Here is a 21,654-nt window from a genome sequence, read left to right as displayed (position 1 = left end):
TCCAAACCACGGACCATCCTCGTCATACGTGGTTTGGATCAAAGAGTGTTTTTTTTGGGATTTTTGTGAGGATTCTAAGTGTGGAACAACTAGATCAATTGAAGGGGAGTCGTCCCATCGACGGTCCGTCGTCTGCCCCTCGTGGTTCACACAATTTTTTGACATCTTTTTGGGGTCAGATGTTAGGTGCTTCTCAAAGACCCTTAGGGTGGTCCTTGGGGAGTCATACCCGGATGTTTCAACCCTAAACTTACTCTAAGATGTATCCTAAACCTTTTAACCAAATTTGAACTTTATACGACTCTTAAAACCCCTTGAAACACATGAAGGAACACTAGTTCACCTTCACTAGTCTCCGGACATCGTGGTCGTTTCTTGAGTTTTGTTTCTAACAATTACTAATTGTGTTTATTACATTTGTTTAAGCTTAGAAACACTATCTTATGGCATATTTCATCAAGTGAGGCTCCAGACTAGGTCATTGAACTTCCATGTGTAACAATATCCCTCCTTGGGGAACATCGTCCTTGAATGACACGTTAACATATTTTTGAATTATGACTCAAGACTAGCAGCCCAACGAACACATGATAGATAACAATGAATCAAAAATCAAAGGAGGAAACATTCACTCTATTCTCAACACAACAAAACATCACTTTTAAGGAAGAAATCATGTCAACTATCAAAATGCACATCTTACATTATTTCATATTTTTCAAGGAGGAAGGTCCTTATCCTTTTTCATGTAGCTCAAAATGTTCCACAAGAAACACCAAATAGTTCTCATAATTTCACGCTTGGGCAATTTCACAAAACATATCACATAATCAATATACAAAACATGTAATCAAGTATGAAGATACATCGTTCAAGACATTTATGAAACATGGATTTTTCACCAAATCATGCAAAATGAAGGGAAAATCATTATGTTTCAAAACACATTAAGACGTTTCAACACCAACAATGTAGAGAAGTTACTAACCTCAACCTTGACTAGAAGAAGATGGAAATAGATGAGGATATCGGGATTTCATGTCGGCCTCGGCCTCCCAAGTAGCATTCTCCACTAGTTGGTTCCTCCAAAGAACCTTCATGAAATTTACCTCTTTATTCCTCAACCTCTTTACTCGTCGGTCTAAGATCTCAACTAGCACCTCTTCATAAGTAAGGTTGGAATTGACTTATAAGCCTTCTAGGGGAAGGATAGACAACGGATAACCTATACACTTCTTGATCATTGACACATTAAATAACAAATGGACCGGAGCCAACTCAATTGGTAGTTTCAATTTATAGGCGACTTTTCCGATGCGTTTCACAACCTCATATGGACCCAGATACCAAGGACTAAGTTTACCCTTCTTACCAAATCTCATCACCCCTTTCGTGGGTAATATCTTAAAGTAAACCATCTCCCCTATGTGAGTACAATAATATCTTGATGCCAAATACAGTTATCAATGGTTAAATTCTAGTCTTGGCTTGAAAGCCTAGCCTTCTTCTTAAAACTTTAGAGAGATAAATATTTGAGACGATGACTTTCTTGTTGTTGTTTTTGGAATTTGAGATAATTAATTGATTTGGGTGAATTTGGGGGTAAAACTCATTATATATGGCATAAGATATAAGGAAAAATGACATAGTATTGAGTTAAAATAATTATGAAAATATCCAAAAGCCCTGACTTAAAAGTTAACGAAATGATTTCAAGGATGCCTAAATGGACCGTCTAAGACCACAAGGGCCCGTCTAACGAGTCGTGAAGAAACGCTACTTGATAGGGCTTATTTCTTTAAGGCATAAATTTTAACTATAAGTTTGGAATTAGGAAAATTAGGTGGAATTGGATAAAGGACTCAATTATCTTTAATTTGATAGATCATGGTTCACATAATTCATTTTGTGCTGAAAGATATGATCAAATTGACCCTAACCTCTTAGTCTGATATAGCCCCTTCATGGATGACTGCACGGTCTGTGTGAAGCTTCACGATCCGTTTAGACATCAGTTGTCCTCGACCAGTGACTAAGGGAGGATTCATTCTAATTATACCCACCCAACGACCCCTTTGATGACCCGTGAACAACACCGAAGGCCGTTTGGGAATCTTTCAAGGTGGAGCATGCTTGGGGAAGGTTCTAGTAAACTTCATGAGCGTATTAATTGGAAACCATTCTACACAAAATGTTGATGTACGTGTACATGCCAAACTATGATGAAAAAGCCATATCATTCTATTTATGGAAACAAACCAGTTATATGTGAATAATTTTAAAATATTTTTCTATTCATGTGTATCAAAATCATAATGGAGATAAACAATTTCACTATTCATGTCTCTCACAATCACATAAGTAGGTAATACAGATAGCAAATTTCATGAACTTTCAATTTATACCATATTTGTACCACAAATATTAATTACAAAAGCTACTTAACTTCTTTATCATATAATGTGCTTGTAATAAATTTATTCGACTTAGCTAATTATAAATCTTCGTGAACCAAAATACTAAAAATAAGATGATAACTAAGAATGGGTAAAACAAATTAGAAAGGATTTAAGAAAAAGAAGAAGAAAACAACATGTAGGATACAACCCAAGGAAAAGTTAAAACAAAGAAAAACATACATGATACAATTGAAATTTGAACTTCAAAAAGAGATTCTTAAGTGAATTTTGTTTACACTTTATCCGTATTATTGTAACGTCCGGGGAGAACCCCCTAGTTTTAACCGGTGCTTCGTCCTCGAAAAAGACTTAGACAAGCCCTTAGCTTTCGTCATATCATGTATCATAGAATAAAAATGCTGGAATATATAAAACTTTTACTTTGGAAGTTCAACTTCGCTTCATATATGAAAGGAATCTAAATTCGACACTACATACCATCTTAACATGGGAATATAGAAATTTTGGACTTAGTTGTTACATCAACAAGGAGTCTAGAATTAGGAAATACAATAATGTCCTCAAACATAAGCAAAGAATCAAAAGCTAGATCATAAGGGTCTTGTCCTCAGACATGAGGACTCACCAACTTGGAGAAGCGAGTTCCAAGTATCCTTGAAAAGCGACCTTCATTCCTCAATAACCCCAACCTACATTGATTGGGAAAAAGGGAAGAAAATACGGGTTAGTAAATCACACATACTAAGTATGACTTCTATGCATAAAAATCATCAATGCATGTATAAAAGGACATTTTAGTCAAAACATTATTTTTGTCAAGTAAATCCAATATACACATAAAGTAAGAGTCATAAGCTTAACCCAACATCATATCAACCCAACTCGTAGAAAACCCAAGCAATACTTGTGCAATGCAAAGAATAGAACCCTATAACCCGATTCAAAGCTAAGTATCACCTTAAGCAACCTACTTCTTACATAGATTCATAATCTCATATTTCATCATAACTTGTTATATTCATAAAGACCATACATAGCTTAACATACATGAGTCATAATCAACATAATCACAAAATAACATTACTAGAACCATCCCTTAGAATCCACAAGTGCAATGTGTAAGAAAAGTCTCATACCCTCCCTCACACTATGTAGGAAACCCCTCAAGAAAAGCCCTAATGAGAATTCATACAATTCCTTTATTCATTTACTTTTACAATAAGGAAAGAGGTTGCAATAACCGACATTAGACCGTGTGAGCTTCATGGAATGTGGGTTCTATTCCCACACCAAAAATAGAGGGGAATAAGGTTTTCTATTCCCACATCAAAAATAGAGGTTAATACTTGCCTATGGTGTAACCTTTCGTACATAGCTATATAGGTGGATCCACTAAGCTAGAGTCCTATGTGGGCACATAGTTAAGGGTCAAGGAGATTATTACTAGAAACCGTAACTTTCTATACGTGAGGGTTTCCATATTTGATACAACACATATCCTAGGGAATCCATACTTAATAAACATGAGGAAACCCATTTGGGGAGCCGGTCTTACTAAACGTGAGACCCCATCTTATTTACATGACCTATCGGTACTTAGCATCTATTTCTTTAGTAATCATCTTTAGTCATCAAACAAGTTCACATCAGCCTCTACTAGACTCTTATGTAAATATCTCATCATAATATCTCATAGGTGATCACAAGTTATACCAATCCTTTCACTTTAGAAATACTAGCAAGTAAGTAAACTTTTCACTTTAGTCATTCATTATAATCATCAGAAATAACTTTCAATCATATAACCATCATAATATAGAATACAATAATAATTCATAGATAATTCAAGTGTATAGGGTTAAGAATGAGGGAACTTTATCATCAACACCACAACAACATATTAGCTACAACATCATAACTATCTAAGTAAATCATCTTACATAATTGAGTTCAAGAAAGAACCAACATTCATACCTTCTTGCAATTCATGGGAATTTATAATTCAATCACCCAAGAATGCATAATAAATACACAAAACAAGGTAATTCATGAGGTAATACTATAATTAACATCAATACAACCATTTCACTTATTCATCATATTCACAATTCACCATATCAAGTCAAGGTTTTTATAAAATTGGGGGAGAACATGGGTCCAAGGGAATATTGAGTGAGTAACAAGAATTAACCATCATTATATACTTAAACAGCATTAATTGATCATAATTTATCACAATTCATTCATAATTTTATTTTTCAAAGAAGACCCATGTATAGAGAAAAACCCTAGATTTGAGGGAGTTCGAAAACATCTTTAAAAGGACCTCTTGGGGAAAGGAATCCAAAAAGTGAAAGAAACCATTCCTTAAAAAAGACTATAGTCACAAACTTGAGTAGAAAACTTTGGGATTTGGTCTTCTTCTTCAAGCTTCAATGCTTCTTTAACAGAGGTTGAGTAGAGAGATAATTTAAAGAGAAGTGGGAGTAATTTAGGTTCCAATTTGGGGATTTTATTTAGGTAGGTAAATGTGGTATAAAACTGAATTAAAATCAATATATAACCCTCCCCTAAAATACCCAAAAGACCCATCACTTAATTTGACCTTTTTGTGATGTCAAACTTGACTTCAAATTTCAGAATTTTCATCAGGAAACAAGTCCGTATCGCGGAGCTGTTCCCACAAGATTTTTGAAATTTTTTTTTGATACTGTAGAGTCCGCAATGTGTCGTTATGCGTACTTAACTTTTTGGCCAATGGTGAACCAAATTCGCGACGCGGACTACTTTTTTTCCATGTACAATCGCCTGCTGTCTTGGGAAGCCTTTTGGCCAATAGTTGGGTCCTTCCCAAGGACCCCTAGGTCGATCCTTTGAGGGTCGGTCCTTGAATTGTTGACCCTATAAATATTAATTTACCTATTTAAAGCATTTTTACAAGTTTTAGTCTTCATACGACACTCCTAAACCTTCACAAGACCTAAGGACATTTACTAGTTCAATTTCACTAGTTTCCGGATTTCATGGTCGTCTCTTGACGTTTAGGCTTTAACACTTCTAAATCAATTTATTACATTATTCTAGGTATGGAAACATCATTTTAAATATTATTCAATAGTTGAAGCTTTATTCTAGGTCATAGAATTTCTGGAGTTTTACAATATCCCCCTTAGGAACATTCGTCCCCGAATGACACCTTAAACCGCTCATAGGGAAAAAAAGAGACTCAATACTAACAGTCCAACAACAAAACTCACATGATGAGTCACAGATCATTAGAGGAATTCTCAAATCCTTTCAAAACATAATCATAGTATTAAAACATAGGAACTTAATCCATAATTTATCACATATAAAAGCTAACTATTTCACATCACATAAGGATGAACTATCTTCTACATTTAAATATGAGCTCAATATGAACATCAAATAATTGACACACAAATTTCTTATCAAAACAACACCAATAAGACTCAATACAACTCTCATTAAGACAATATAGCACACTACATATAAGTGCAAGTTAACCATGAGGATATATTTCATGAAAACTCATTTTAAGCAAAAATTTCTACAAGGATATATATATATATATATGCACACACATAGAATTCATGTCATGGTCAACAACACATATGACTCTCAATTTATATTAAATTAAAATGAACTACTAACCTCAACCATGGCTAGGAGTAAAAGGAAAGAGATGAGGGTTTTGGGACTTCATGTCGGCCTCGGTCTCCCATGTTGCACCCTTAACTAGATGGTTTCTCCATATGACTTTTACGGAGGTAATATCTTTGTTCCTCAATTTTTTGACTAGACGATCTAAGATCTCAACTGGAATCTCTTCATAAGAAATATTCTCATTCACCCCTAAACCTTCTAACGTGATAATAGACACCAGGTCACCTATACATTTTTTGAGCATGGAAACATGGAACACCGGGTGAACAAGGGTCAATTTATTTGGTAATTTAAACTAATAAGAAACTTTCGCGAGTCGCTTCAAAATTTCATAAGGTCCCATATACCGGGGACTAAGTTTCCCCTTCTTACTAAACCTCATCACCTCTTTCATGGGTTAGATCTTCAAGTAGACCCAATCACTAACTCAAGGTCCCTTCTTCTATTGTCGGCATATGACTTTGCTGACTATAAGCTATTTTTAATTTATCTCTTATCATTCTAACTTTTCCCGTGGCCTCATAGACTACCTCGGGACGAAGAAGTGCAAATTCACCAACCTCAAACCATCCAACCGAAAATTGACACCTCCTACCATGAAGTGGTTCAAATGGTGCCATAGAAATACTTGAAAGGTAGCTATTGTTGTAGGAAAATTCTATCAAAGTTAGGTGGTCATCCCAATTACCTTTGAAGTCAATGCCACACGCTCTCAACTTGTCTTCTAGTGATTGGATGGTGCGCTCCACTTGACCATCCATTTGAGGGTGAAATGCGGCACTAAGTTTTACTTGAGTACCAAGCCCATTTTGGAAAGACCTCCAAAAGAGAGAGGTAAATGGGCACCTCTGTCCAAAATGATCAAAGAAGGGTCCCCATGCAACCTTATGATCTTCTTAATGTACAATCTATAATACTCTTCCTCCGAAAAGAAACTTTGACGGGAAGGAAATGGGATGATTTAGTCAACTTATCCACAACAACCCATATAGAGTCATGTTGCCAAAGGGTACAAGGCAACCCTACCACGAAGTCCATGCTGACATCTCCCCATTTCCAAATTGGGATATCAATATCTTGAGTTAGACCTCTAGGTACTTGATGCTCGGCCTTGACTTGCTGGCAATTTGAGCATCTAGCCACAAAGTTTGCTATGTCCTTTTTCATTTTTTTCCACCAATAAATCTCTCGCAAGTCACAATACATTCTGGTGGCCCATATATGGATGGAATATCGAGACCCATGGGCCTCCTTTAAGATATTTTCCCTTATTCCATCCACATCCGGTACACATAACGTTCCTTGGTTCCTAAGCACCCCATATTATCCTTGCGATAAAGTTTCTATAGATTTGTTGAGTACCAAATATTTAAATTCCATCAAGATAGGTTCAAGATGTTGTTTAGAATTTACATCAACAATAACAGATGAATTGGAATTATGACGGATCATGACACCCACTTTTTGAGAATCATCTAGTCGGACACCCAACCGAGTTAGGCTATGCACATCTTGGGCTAGCTCCCTTTTCTCTTCTTCAACATGCAACACACTAGGCATAGAGAAACTACTCAAGGCATCCTCAATCACATTGGCTTTCTCAGGGTGGTATAGGATACTCATATCATAATATTTTAAAATCTCTAACCACCTTCTTTGGAGAAAAATTCAAATCTTTTTTATTGAACACATATTGGAAACTCTTGTGATCGCTAAACACATCAACACGTACCCCATAAAGATAGTGTCTCCAAATTTTCAAGGCAAACACTATGGACGCTAGTTCAAGGTCATGAGTTGGGTAGTTTTTCTCATGAACCTTGCATTGCTAGTGGAATATGTTATCACCTTACCGTGCTGCATAAGGACACAACCCAAACATATTCGAAAAGCACCACAATAAACACAAACCCTTCAGTACCCTCCGGTTAGGTTAACACCGAAGCGGAGGTGAGTTTAACCTTCAATAATTGGCAGCTCTTTTCACATGATTCCTACCATTCAAACTTTGACTTCTTTTCGGTCAAGACCATCAATGGAGATGTGAGATATGCAAATCCATCAACAAACCTCCTGTAGTATCTGGCTAAACCCAAAAACCTACGGATTTCCATAGGACTAAAAGGTCTACGCCAAGTTTTGACCGCATCCGTCTTTCTCGGATCGACCTCTACACCTTCACTAAAAACTATGTGACCAAGAAACGTAATCGACCTCACCAAAATTCACATTTAGTAAATTTGGTCAAGAGTTGGTTGTCCTTGAGGACTTGCAAAACTATCATCAAATAGTTCACATTACCATCCTTACTCTTAGGGCATACCAAAATACCGTCAATAAAGACAATCACAAACAAATAAAGATGACTTCTAAAAACTAGATTCATGAGGTCCATGAAAGTCGTCGGAGCATTTGTAAGACCATAACACATCACCTAAGAATTAAAAATGACCAAATCCAGTTCGGAATGTTGTTTTTGGAATATCAATACCTCTCACCCTAAGTTGGTGATAACCCGAGGTCAAGTCAATTTTCAAAAAGTAACTTGCTCCTTGGAGTTTGTCGAACAAATCATCATTCCTAAGGAGTGGGTACTTATTCTTTATAGTGACCTTGTTCAATTGCCGGTAGTCAAAACACATCTGAAGAGATCCATCTTCCTTTTTCACAAATAACACCAGAGCACCCCACCCAATGGAGATATGCTTGATTGAATAAAACCCTATTCTAGCAAATCCTTGAGTTGAGCCTTTAATTCCTTCAACTCGGTTGGGGCCATTCGGTAAGGAGGGATTGAGATGGTTTTGTATCCATCAATAAATCAATACCGTAATTTATTTTCCATTCGAGAGGAATTCTGGGTAAGTCATCGAGAAAAACTTATGAAAATCCTTCATTACCGGGCCTACTCTAATGGAGCATCCTCGGAATCACTCCGCACCTTGGTCCGTATATGTGTGTATGCTTTACTAAACCTTACCTTTACCTCATATTAAGCATCATAATCGATGTTTGGCTTAGTAGTTACTTCACACCAACCGACACTAGACTATTAGATAGTGTATACTAAATCTATGTTGATAATTCTTTTCTTATTATCTACCTCCTTGGTATGGCAAGTAGCAACAAGGTGAGTTCTAACGCGTGCACTCGTTAAAAAGACTTCTAAACGAAAGAATTATCAATACATGCAAGGCACCATTTGAGAATTGTTATTTTAGCTAGGTTTTACCTTGTTATTTACCCATGGTTCCCACAACCCTAATTACGGAGTTTAGTTACCCATGTTTATAATCACACAATTCATATTAATTATATAAGAAATCATGCACTTACTTTGATGAGATTGAAGAAAATCTAGAAGATTACTTGAATTAATCAAAAACTTGCAATAAAGGATTCCGTAAAATAAAGTGATTTTCACAAAATCCCCAAATTCAACACTTAGAATAATAAAACTAGCAAATATCCAAGAGTCTAACCCCAAAAACGAGGTTTTTACAAGTATTTATAATAATAGAGTCCTAACAAAAGAGGGAAATCTATTTAAGGAAAATTAGCCCAAAAACGCGTCTGAGTCGACGACTAGAGCGACGGATTGTCGAGGTCACGACGGACCGTCGAGGCCCTCCGTCATTCCATACTTAACTTCTTTTTCTGCTGCTTTCTTCACCAACTTTCTGTTACCATCGACGGACATGGATGAAGATCCGTTGCGTGCACAACTGTCCCTCGATGTCTTCCGTTCTTCCATACTTAGAATTTTTTGGAGATGGGTACTGGGGCTACTTTCTGTTAACATTGGCGGATGTGCAGGACAGTCTGTCGTGGCTATGACGGTCCGTCGAGAGCCTCCGTAGACCCACACTTTGTCAGAATTCCTCAACTTCTTTAGAAGCCTCTTTCTTCGTACGACAGTGGCCACCTATGGACCGTCCAGGTCACGATGGACCGTCGATGGCTCCGTAGATCGTCACTTCTGCAATTTTCAGCTTAATTCTCCTACGTTCTCCTTCTAGATAGATTTCTTGCAAACAAAGAGAAAACTACATTAAAACCAATAAAAAAAAACTTAGACACACACTAAACTTAAGGAAAAATCATTGAAAGTACAGTGATACCACGTTACATTAACACCCTCAACTTAAATTCGTTGTTTGTCCTCAAGCGACGCACTATGACTCACCACAAAATCATTGCACAAAAGTTTCTTATTTTAGCTTTTTGCAATCATCCGGCTATCAATCCCGATTATTTTCAAGTTTTTTTTAAGCATGCTATAACTATTAGGCTTGTTCATGTGGATCAGACCATGACACAGACTCACTACACACCGACACCAATCATCTTTGACCTCTCACTAAGGTACCAATTTTTCTATATTGCAACTAGTGTCCTCACTTCAAAACAACATTTTCATTTTTCACACAATGATTTCAGTTTGAGTATAAGAATTATTTTTCAGCACTCACTCTCAGAAAAACTTCTCACCTCATTTATACTTGTTGCAAAGGCTTGCCCTTAATTTTACTACTTTAAGACCATAATACACTCTTAGGATCATGATAGAACTTTCTTAGCTTGTAACTTAGGGTCAAGGTCAGGTAGGGTATATTTAGATATATTTTAGTGACTTGTTGCCCTTCTTGACATAATGGCTAAGCATCCTACCTTTTTATCATTTTTTTCCGCCTTTTTTCCTAATTTTGTTTAACCTTGCTATTCTCCCTTCTTTTTCCTATTGTATAACTGACTCTATTCTTTCTTGTATTTTTTAAAATTTTTAAAAGATAATTCTTTGCTTTCAACTTTTCTTGATCACTTTTCTTTTCTTCTTTCTCTCTCTTTATTCTTTCAACCCCACTTTCCGGAGTATTCCTCATAATAGTCATCCTCTACTCATGTCTTTCCCATGAGTCAAGGTACACAACACCCAAAGTTGGGTCATGGCCATGACAAGGTTGTTTTCTGCATTAGCCACCCTTAACTTATACTTTTGGCATAAGCTGAGGTGCACATGTCCAAGGAGGGACCAAGACCAACACATTGTTCCCAAAAATGATCAGTTGGGGTGAAAAAGAAAAATCTATTTTAAGATCAAATCATTTGGATGAAGAAGGGATTAATTTCATTCGTTTTTTTAGTTATTTAGGATAATGGCTATATTGAACAAGGGCCTATGATCCTTTCCTAATTGTCTATTACGGCTTACTTTTAGCAGGACTAACCAGGCAAGTTCTAGCTTAGTACAAATAGTGGGCTATTCAAATTTTTCTCACACTCACTTGACATCTCATTACTCTACCAGATTATCAGACACCTAGTTCGAGTCTTATATTTAGGGTCATGCAGTGGTGTATCTATATGTCATGCTTAGAGACACACATTTCTCAGTTACTGTGCCTAGTCATGCAACATTTCTTTAAATCAGGATATCATTTTGTTTAGCCAGCATGCTTCAAATTCCATTTATATACTATGTACAAAAGATACCAACATGCCGGTTCAATAATAAAAATAACCAGTCTCTTGGGGGGAAAAGAACACAGGCAAGAAAACCCCAAGAGAGGATTGTGAGGTGGGCTACTCAGACTTCACCCTAGGCACTCCCTTTCCATTTACCCCACCCCCAATAAAAAGACATGCAATTGCCCCCAATGCATAAAAGTATATAAAATAAGGTGGTAGGTGAAGTAAACTTGAGGGGCAAAGCACCGGCGATCAACAAGATGGCGGGTCCGCTTGCTCGGAACCCGATCTATCTGTAGTCAGGACACCCTCACTAGTGTCCTCAGCAACAACAACACCAACAGTAGTGCTCCTCTCAGCCTCATCAACTCTGGAGCTAGACGCCCCAACAGCCAACTCTATAGCCTTCAACTGACGACCCTCCTCAACAATAAGCGAGGCTCTCCTCGCAGCTTCCAACTCAAGGCGCTCCTTGTTCCGAGCCTGGGACTCCTACTCATCTCTAGTTTGGTTCCTCTTGTCACGCTCTCGTGGTTGAGGTGGTGGCACTGTGGCAGTGGAGAACAAGGCAGCCAACATTGTATCCTCAGCAGGCTCTGCAGAAGAGGCCTCAGACATTAGCACCCGATCCTCTAGTATAGTATCTAAATCTGCTCTAAGACTCTCCACGGCAGCCTAGAGAGCCATCACATCCACTGTATGGGCTGGTCGGGCAAGAAACCGCAGCTCAAAAGCGTCCAAGAACTGGTGGACCTCCATGACCTTCCGCTCAGTGTGCTGGGCCATCTTCCTCTCTAAGTGCTCCTCTACAAATAGACCTTTGCATCCAAGGCTGGATGTGGTGCAGAAATGTGGCCACTTGGGCCTCAAGTTTCTGGTCCCTAGCTAGCGGGACCAGTGTAGCAGATGGGATAGAGCAGGAGGAGCTCAGAGCAGTGCAGACACTCGGGATAGACTGGACCGAAGTGGTATCGGTAGGCTACCATGTATCCGGATTAGCCCCTTGGTCCTGCTCTACCGTGGCTGCCAGGTTCTCACATAGAAACTGCACCTTTATACAAGGCCCTCTGTTGGGAGCCAATTCATTGGCCTCATCCCAAATGAGGCCAATATCAACTGTGCCAGACGGTGTCTTGAGCACATCAATGTGCCACACGGGCACTCCTGTTAACCTGCATAGAGCAAAAATCATGCACGAGAAAGGGTAAGTAGTAGTGACCTTGAAGGCCCTCTCGCGCAATCATCGCCGCCACCAGCACTGCACGATCCCAGGTGACAATATTATAAACAGCAGTGGGGGAAAGGCATTGTCGGACCAGTAGCCATAAAAACTTGGCTGTGAAGGTGAGGTGAGCCTTCTTGATACTTCTCTTGGGCTCCAGCACCCAATCGGCAGCCTCACCATAGACAGAAAGGTACTGTGACATCCATGGCTTGGTTGTCTCTCTGAACTCTGGCTCACGCTGGAACCGGCCATCTTTAATCAACTTCCATTGATAGTCGAACTCGGCGGTGAGAGGTGTTCGGATGGCATCAACATCTGCCCTATAGAGATATATATGGATGGCCGGCAAGAAAATGTCAACCCAATTGCTGCGGACTCGGACGTAATCCAAAGGAGCATGTTTAGCGGGGACTGCCCGCCTGTCTAGCTGAGATCAGAGAGTCGCCACATAAGAGGCGTAGAACTTTCGTACCATCTCCTCACTGTAGCGACCTACATCCCGAGCCGTCCACTCCAGCTAATGCCTGGTAAATAATTCCTGAATAGACGGCATTGTGGGGTGACTCCCCGTAAGGACCCGCCGCTCTAGTGTCAGGGTCCAGGTCATGACCCCCTTTTCATTCGGCAGCTTGGCATTGGTGTATACCTTATATTTTCCCTCAACACACCACCGGTTAGGCTGATCAGCAAATGGGCCGGGGAGCCAGTCTAGGGCGTTGAAGTAGAGTCAGCACTATCAGCCTCATGAAACGAGGAAGACTGGGATGCGTCGGTAGGAGCAGAGGCCTCCTCAGACCTGGAGACGTCCTTAGAACCGGACACTTCCTCAGAACCGGAAGCATCCTCAGAGCAAGATGCTCCTCAAATGTGCAGGAGCCCAGAAGGTGTGCCGGTTAGTATGCGCTCCTCTTAAGACGGGGAGGCGGTGACTACGCCGGGCTCCACTCTCATGGTCATGGCTCTAGTGGAGCGGGCAGAAGAGGTAAGAGTGCGGGTGCCTGGTGGCACGTACTTTGGGTCACGCTCATCATCTGAGCCTATGATAAGCCGGTTCGATGGGGCGACTGACCTTGAACGCCCTCGTGAGTAGACACGGTCCTGTTTTTGTGCCATTTGTACCTGCATACAGAAGTAGTTAGTAATAGAAGAAGCAGCAAAGCATAGAAATGAAATGACAGTGCAGAAGTACAGAGTGCAGGACGGACCCATAGACGGTCCGTCGTAGGCACCATGGTCCGTCATGGGTGTCCGTCGGGGAACACTTAGAATTATTTTTAATGACATCAAAAACAAAGGTTCTGACAGTGTCGACGATTGTGCAGGACGGACCATCGAAGGGACGACGGTCCGTCATAAGGGTCTGTTAAGAGACACTTAGAATAAATTTTAATGACGTCAGAAACAAAGGTTCTGACAGTGTCGACGGTTATTAAGGACGGACCGTTGAAGGAACGACGGTCCGTCAAAGTGGTCCCTCGATGGACACTTAGAATAAACTAGGGAAGGTAGGGTTGACAAACCTCAATGACGGTCCGTCGAGGGACCGACGGGGTCTTGTACTGACCTTCAGGGAACAGAGTTTTGCAACAAAACTTTGATACCCTATCATATTAATTTGAGGTATTCTTAGAAGCCTAAGTTTATAAAACATTTACCTAGCATCCTATCATTCACATGAATTTTCATAGTTCTAACATGCATTTTCGACAGCCTATCAAACCCTAGGTAAGGAACAAAATCATGCAAACACACTCTATTTTTTAACAACACACCCCTATCCATTCCAATTTCACTATTCTAAAGGACTTAGGACATTTGTGTGGAAGTTTTAGCATGCAACATGGTCCAATATTAAGTACCCAAATAGTTAGACATCATAGTAATAAGCTAATCTGAGCGGATCTGAACAACACCTGGCAACTGTAGTAGAGGAATAAGAGTATGAACTCTAGGATTTGAACAGTATTAACAACAACCACGAACACCGACCGACAATGGACTAAAAAAACTGGGTGAATTTGGAGAGAAAGGGACTGTGGGAATTTGGGGAAATGTGGGAAATTAGAAGATGAAGAGGGAATGGGAGTTAATGGTGATGAAGTGGGGAGAAATAGTATGAAATTAGGAGAGAAACGGTTATGAGGAGTTATGTGAAGAGGTGGGAATTTTAAAAGTTTAAAACTTTTAATATTCAGTCGGACGGGTCGGGTCAGGTCGGTCAGTAAAGACACGACGATTCCCCGTCGACGAACCATAACAGTGTTGACGGTCCGTCACTGGGGGTCTGCCGAAGGTGTCCTAACTTGGAAAATTTGAAAGACATACTTGGGCATGATGGATCCCACCGACGGTCTATCGATGGGTGCTGCAGACCAATTTTTCTGCAGATTTTTGGTGACTTGATACCTGCACATTGAGCACCCATTAAGCTAGTCTTTTTATGTTTTCTGGACTCTTTTTGGTCACGGGCCCTAGTTTATGCTCTATTCAAAACTAGTAATGAAAAAGAAAAGAGCAGTCAGACGGAACATTAAATAAATAAAAACAAAAATAATGCAAATATACCTAGAGAATCATAATAAACCTATAGTTTGCTAGAGGATACATATTGGGTTGCCTCCCAATCGGCGCTTGATTTAACGTCGCGGCACGGCGGAGGGCTCTTGATTACTCAGACTTCATTAAGATGGTATGCCTCGATCACATTGTTCGTCGTTTTAGCATTCCCTAGATATATTTTGATTCGCTGCCCGTTCACCTTGAACCTCACACCCTCCTTGTTATCCAACTCAACCTCACCATGAGGGAATAGTTGGGTGATCAAATAGGGACCAGTCCATTTGGACTTGAGTTTGCCCGGAAACAAACACAACCTAGAATTTAACAAAAGCACCAAATACATGACCAAAAAATTGCGTTTCTCAATCTTTTGGTCGTGGTACTTTTTCATATTTTCTTTGTAGAGGGCTGAACTTTCATATGCCTACAAGCAAAATTCATCAAGATCATTCAACCCGTTTAACCTCCGTTCCGTAGTCTCATTCCAATCCATTTTCAACTTCTTCATTGGCGACATGCCCTTATGCTCTAATTCAACCGGTAAGTGACAAGTCTTCCCATACACAAGTTGGTATGGGTACATACCTATGGGAGTCTTGTATGCTGTTCGATAGGCCCAAAGAGCATCATGAAGCCTCCTTGACCAATCCATTCTACTAGCATTCACCGATTTTACCAAAATTTGATTAATCTCCCTGTTTGACACCTCAACTTGCCCATTAGTTTGAGGAGTGGCACATTATGGCGAACCCCATATTTTTTTAATAATCCCTTAAATAGCTTGTTGCAAAAGTGAGATCCCCCATCACTAATAATAGCCCTTGGGGTGCCAAATCTAGAAAATATGTTCTTTTTCAAGAACGCGGTGACACTCTTCCCTTCATTATTCGTGAGTGCAATATCTTCCACCCATCTAAACACATAATCGACTGCCACAAGAATGTACTTCATCCCATGAGAACTCACAAAAGGGCCCATAAAGTCAATGCCCCACACATCAAACAACTCAATCACCAAAATGGGGTTTACAAGGAGCTCTTGCTTTCGCGAAATGCCATCGTCTCTTTGGCATCTACACATGCCTTGGAAAACTCATGAGCATCTTAGTGGATGGTTGGCCAATAGTAGCCATATTGCAAGATCTTGTGAGTAGTTCGAATACCATTATGATGCCCACCTACAGGCGAAGAATGGAATGCTTCCAAAACGCTCAACATCTCAACTTCCGGCACACAATGCTGAATAAGCCCATCAACACAACTCCTATAAAAGTATGGCTCATCCCAAAAGAATTTTTGCACATCATGCATGAACTTTTTCCTTTGATGAAAGGACATGTTCGGTGGAACGATATCACTAGACAGATAATTCGTAAAATCTGCGAACCATGGGATCAAGTCTTGGGAGGCAGCCATTACATGTTCATCAGGGAAAGTATCATCAATCTAAGCCTTTTCACCCAACTCTCTCATTGCTTCATCTTCTAATCGGGACAAGTGATCAGCAACTTGATTTTCGGTCCTTTTTCTATCTTTTACCTCAAAGTCAAATTCTTACATAGTAATACCCAACGAATCAACCTCGGTTTTGAATCCTTCATTGACATCAAATATCTCAAAGAAGAATGATCAGTATGCACTATAACTCTAGTGCCAAGCAAATAGGAGCGAAATTTCTCGAAAGCAAAGACTAATGCAAGGAGCTCTTGTTTAGTCACGGTGTAGTTCTTTTGGGCTTCATTAAGGGCTTTACTATCATAGTAAATGGTATGAAGGATTTTCTCCCTTCTTTGTCCCATTACCACACCAAGAGCAACCCCACTCGCATCGCACATCACCTCAAAGGGCTTGCTCTAATCCAGAGAAATGAAGATAGGTGCAGACACCAACTTTTCCTTCAACTCACCAAAAACCTTAAGACAAGATTCATCAAAATGAAACATACACTCTTTTTAAAGCAACCTGCACAAAGGATGTGCAATCTTTGAAAAATCCTTGATGAACCTCCGGTAAAAGCCTGCATACCCAAGAAAACTTCTCACGCCTTTTACAGAGATAGGTGGAGGAAGTCGCTCTATCACCTCAACTTTAGCTCGATCAACCTCTATACCCTTCACTGAAATGCGATGACCTAATACAATACCTTCTTTCACCATGAAGTGACATTTTTTCCAATTTAGCACAAGGTTGCAATCTTCACACCTCTTAAGAACCTCAGACAAATGATTCAAACACCGCTCAAAGGAGTCACCAACCACTGAAAAATCATCTATAAACACCTCAATAGTGTCCTCCACCATATCGGAGTATATTGACATCATTCATCTCTGAAATGTGGCTGGTGCATTACATAACCCAAACGACATTCTCTTGAACACGAAGGTCCCATAAGTACAAGTCAAGGTGGTTTTATCTTGATCTTCTGGTGCAATATAAATCTGATTATAACCCGAATAGACTTCAAGAAAATAGTACCACCCCTTTCTTGCAAGTCTATCTAACATCTGATCCATGAAGGGCATAGGAAAATGGTTTTTCTCGGTCTATGCATTTGATTTCTGGTAATCCATACATAGCCTTCTCCAGTCACCGAACTCATCGAAACAAGATCATTTTTCTCATTGGGGACCACAGTCATTCCCCCTTTCTTAGGTACACAATGATCAGGCATACCTAACTACTATCGGCGATTGGATATATCAATAAAGCATCCAACCACTTAATGATTTCCTCCTTTACAACCTCTTGCGTATGTGGATTTAAACGTCTCCAGTGCTCAATACTTAGGTTATGATCGTGCATGAGTTGGATTTTATGTGAAAAAATCCCGGGAGGAATCCCAATAATATCCGCAATAGTCCATCCAATAGCTCTTTTGAACCTTTTTAACACCTCCACCCAACTCTCAACTTGATGCACATTTAAATCTGATGCAATAATTACCAACAAAGTGTCACCTTTTCCCAAGAATACATACCTCATATGAGGTGGTAGAGCCTTAAGTTCTACTTTTGGATCCTCTTCTATAGATGGTTTCGCGAGTGGAGACTCGCGATGTATCATATCTAACTCTAACTTCTTTGGTTTAAGTCGAACATCACCTCGATCAAGTGCCGCGACCAATGACTCATACTCTTCAATACAATCACTATCAAAATTCATGATCACTGCCGCTAGTGCTTCTACACACAGACGCTCTTCTATTTGTACCTTAGATGACTTTTCAACTTTGTAAGATATGGCAGATACCGATTGGATCTCACCACTTTGCCTCATGGACCTATAAACATTGAAATTCACTTCTTCATTGTTCAATCAAAATTTCATTTGCCCTTTCTCCATATCAACCAAGGCTCTACCCATAGCAAGGAATGACCTTCCAAGGATAATAGGCACCTCAAAATCAACCTCACATTCCAGAATCACACTATTGGCCGAAAAGATGAATGACTCCACCTTTACTAACAAATCATGGAGTATCCCAATAGGCCTCTTTATCGTTCGATCGGCCATCAGTAGCCGCATCGCAGTGGGCTTTGGGTCACCCAAACCCAACTCCTTATAAATAGACAAAGGCATGATATTTATGCTTGCCCCAAGGTCACATAATGCTTTTGCAAAGTTTAATAACCCGATTGTACATGGAATGGTGAATGCACCCGGATCTTCTTTCTTTTGCACTAGAGACCTCATAGCAATAGCACTACAATGTTGCATTCTATCATCATCTTAAAACCGACCGATCTTTTCTTAGTTACCATATCTTTCATGAACTTGGCATAATCGAGCATTTGTTCAAGAGATTCGATCAAAGGGACATTGATGGAAAGCTATTTCAACATAGTAATAAAACACCGGTATTTACCATCCTCTGTCTTTTTCACTTACCTCTGTGGAAATGGAGGTAGTGGTCTAGGCATGGGGGTCACCTTTTGGGGTACCTCAACTTCTTTCCCTGTTTTGTCTTCTAACTCACCACTAACCTCCACTAGCTCATCATCGCCTCTTATCATATTTTCTACACCGGACAGCATCGGTGGGATAATGGTTTGCTTACCGACTGACATACAATGTCCATCATTTTTAGGATTTTGGACAGTATTGCTAGGAAGAGTTCCCGGTTGGTGTGGATTCACAATCGAAGACAATTGGGCCATTTGCAACTCAAGATGCTTGATCGAGATTGCATGTGCATCAACTTTTTCCCCAATACTTGCTAAGTCACTCCTCAACTCTTTAGTGTGCTCATCACTAGCATCAAACCTCCTCATCATTTTCTGGAACATATCCTCAACTCGCGCCATACTACCTCCACCATCCCTAGGAGCAACTTCATGATTTTGAGGTGGAACATAGGGCCCATTCCTATTGTTTCTGTTACCATAGTTACCCCGGTTGAAGTTGTTGTCGCGGTTGTAATTCCCATCTCAGACCTAATGAACCTCTTGGTTGTAATTACCAGAGTTTCGACCTTGGTTTCATTGACCTTGGCGCTAATTTTCCTGATTGGAGCCTTGGGCGTTTGGTCGGAAACCCCTCGTCTGATCATTTACATCATAAGTGTCTTCCTCATAGTAATACTCATCAGTTTGCGGTGGTGGTTTAGACAAGTAGTTCACCGCATTTACCTTTTCTGCAACCCCAATAAAATGTTTCAACACCAACCCAAGATCAGTTCTCATTTGAGCCATTTACTCACGAATCTCTTCTGTGGCTGGATTGTGTGCGCATTGCACTACAAAAAGTGTTTCTCCCAGTATCTGACTTCCTAGTGCTCCAAGCTTTATTATTTTGACAGATTTTCTCCAACTTCTCAGCAATCTCAGCATACGGACACTCCCCATGTTAATAATCATACAATTCATATTAATTATATAAGAAATCATGCACTTACTTTGATGAGATTGAAGAAAATCCAGAAGATTACTGGAATTAATCAAAAACTTGCACTAAACGATTCCGTAAAATAAAGTGATTTTAAGAAAATACCAAAATTCAACACTTAGAACAATAAAACTAGCAATTATCCAAGAGTATAACCCCAAAAACAAGTTTTTTAAAAGTATTTATCATAATAGAGTCATAACAAAAGAGGTAAATCTATTTAGGGAAAATCTGCCCAAAAACGCGTTTGAGTTGACGACTGGAGCGACGGACCGTTAAAGTCACGACGGAACGTCGAGGTCACGACGGACCGTCGAGGCCCTCCGTTGTTCCATACTTAATTCCTTTTTCTACTTCTCTCTTCACCAACTTTCTGTTACCATCGACGGACATGGATGAAGATCCGTTGCGTGCACAACGGACCGTCGATGTCTTCCGTTCTTCCATACTTAGAATCTTTTGGAGATGGGTACTGGGGCTACTTTCTGTTAACATTGATGGATGTGCAGGACGGTCCATCGTGGCTATGGCGGTCCATCGAGAGCCTCTGTAGCCCCATACTTGGTCAGAATTCCCCAACTTCCTTTAGAAGCATTTTTCTTCGTACGACAGTGGACACCTACGGACCGTCGATGGCTCCGTAGGTCGTCACTTCTACAATTTTCAACACAAATTTGACACGTTCTCCTTCTGGACAGATTTCCTGCAAACAAAGAGAAAACTACATTAAAACCAATACAAAAAGGTCTTAGACACACACTAAACTTCAGGAAAAAGCATTGGAAGTACCCTGAAACCATGGTACATCAAAACAGAGAGAAAAATACATTAAATCTACTTCAAAGAGGCCTTAGACACACACTAAACTTAAGGAAGAAGCATTGAAAGTACCGTAAAACCACGGTACATCAGCTTCCATGCATTTATCCCCTTTTCATATCTTTCCTTCTCCCTCTACCTCTATCCCTCTCATTATCACTTCTTAGATGCTATGTAAATGAATTTTTTTCTTTATACACACACACATAAAGGTTAACATTTGGGATTTGTATTATATTTTTTATTAAAATAAGGGTAGCAAATTGAAGCAATTCTATATGCTTTATTTGTATGTATTGTTAATTCGTTTACTTGAACTAACGACATCAATATATATTTTTATTTCTGATATAGGTTCACAATCATGTATAGTATTCGGAAAAGATCAAAAATGTCAAACAACAAAAGATTGTGCTCCTTCTTGTCAACTTGGAATTCCGACTTGTACTGATGGAATTTGTGGATGTATTGAGGGAATAAGAAGGAGTGTTTCTTTTAAGAAAAATAGTATTTATTTGGGTAAATGTTGTCCTGGATGTAAACCACATTGTGTCCTAGGATTATGCACATGTCCCTGTTGTTAGAAGAAAAA

General features: G+C 39.6%; 1 long non-coding RNA gene across 1 annotated transcript in view; it reads left to right on the top strand.

Moving 5' to 3' along the window:
- The window catches only part of LOC114078284, a 31,294-nt gene extending 9,640 nt beyond the window's left edge, over positions 1 to 21,654 (top strand). Inside the window, exon 2 of the long non-coding RNA XR_003579874.1 lies at positions 21,417 to 21,654. This is a non-coding gene — a long non-coding RNA (uncharacterized LOC114078284). The remainder of the gene's footprint in view (positions 1 to 21,416) is intronic.

This window comes from Solanum pennellii, chromosome 8, assembly GCF_001406875.1.
Source record: "Solanum pennellii chromosome 8, SPENNV200".
Classification (NCBI taxonomy): domain Eukaryota; kingdom Viridiplantae; phylum Streptophyta; class Magnoliopsida; order Solanales; family Solanaceae; genus Solanum; species Solanum pennellii.
This window is presented reverse-complemented; position numbering and strand designations above follow the sequence as displayed.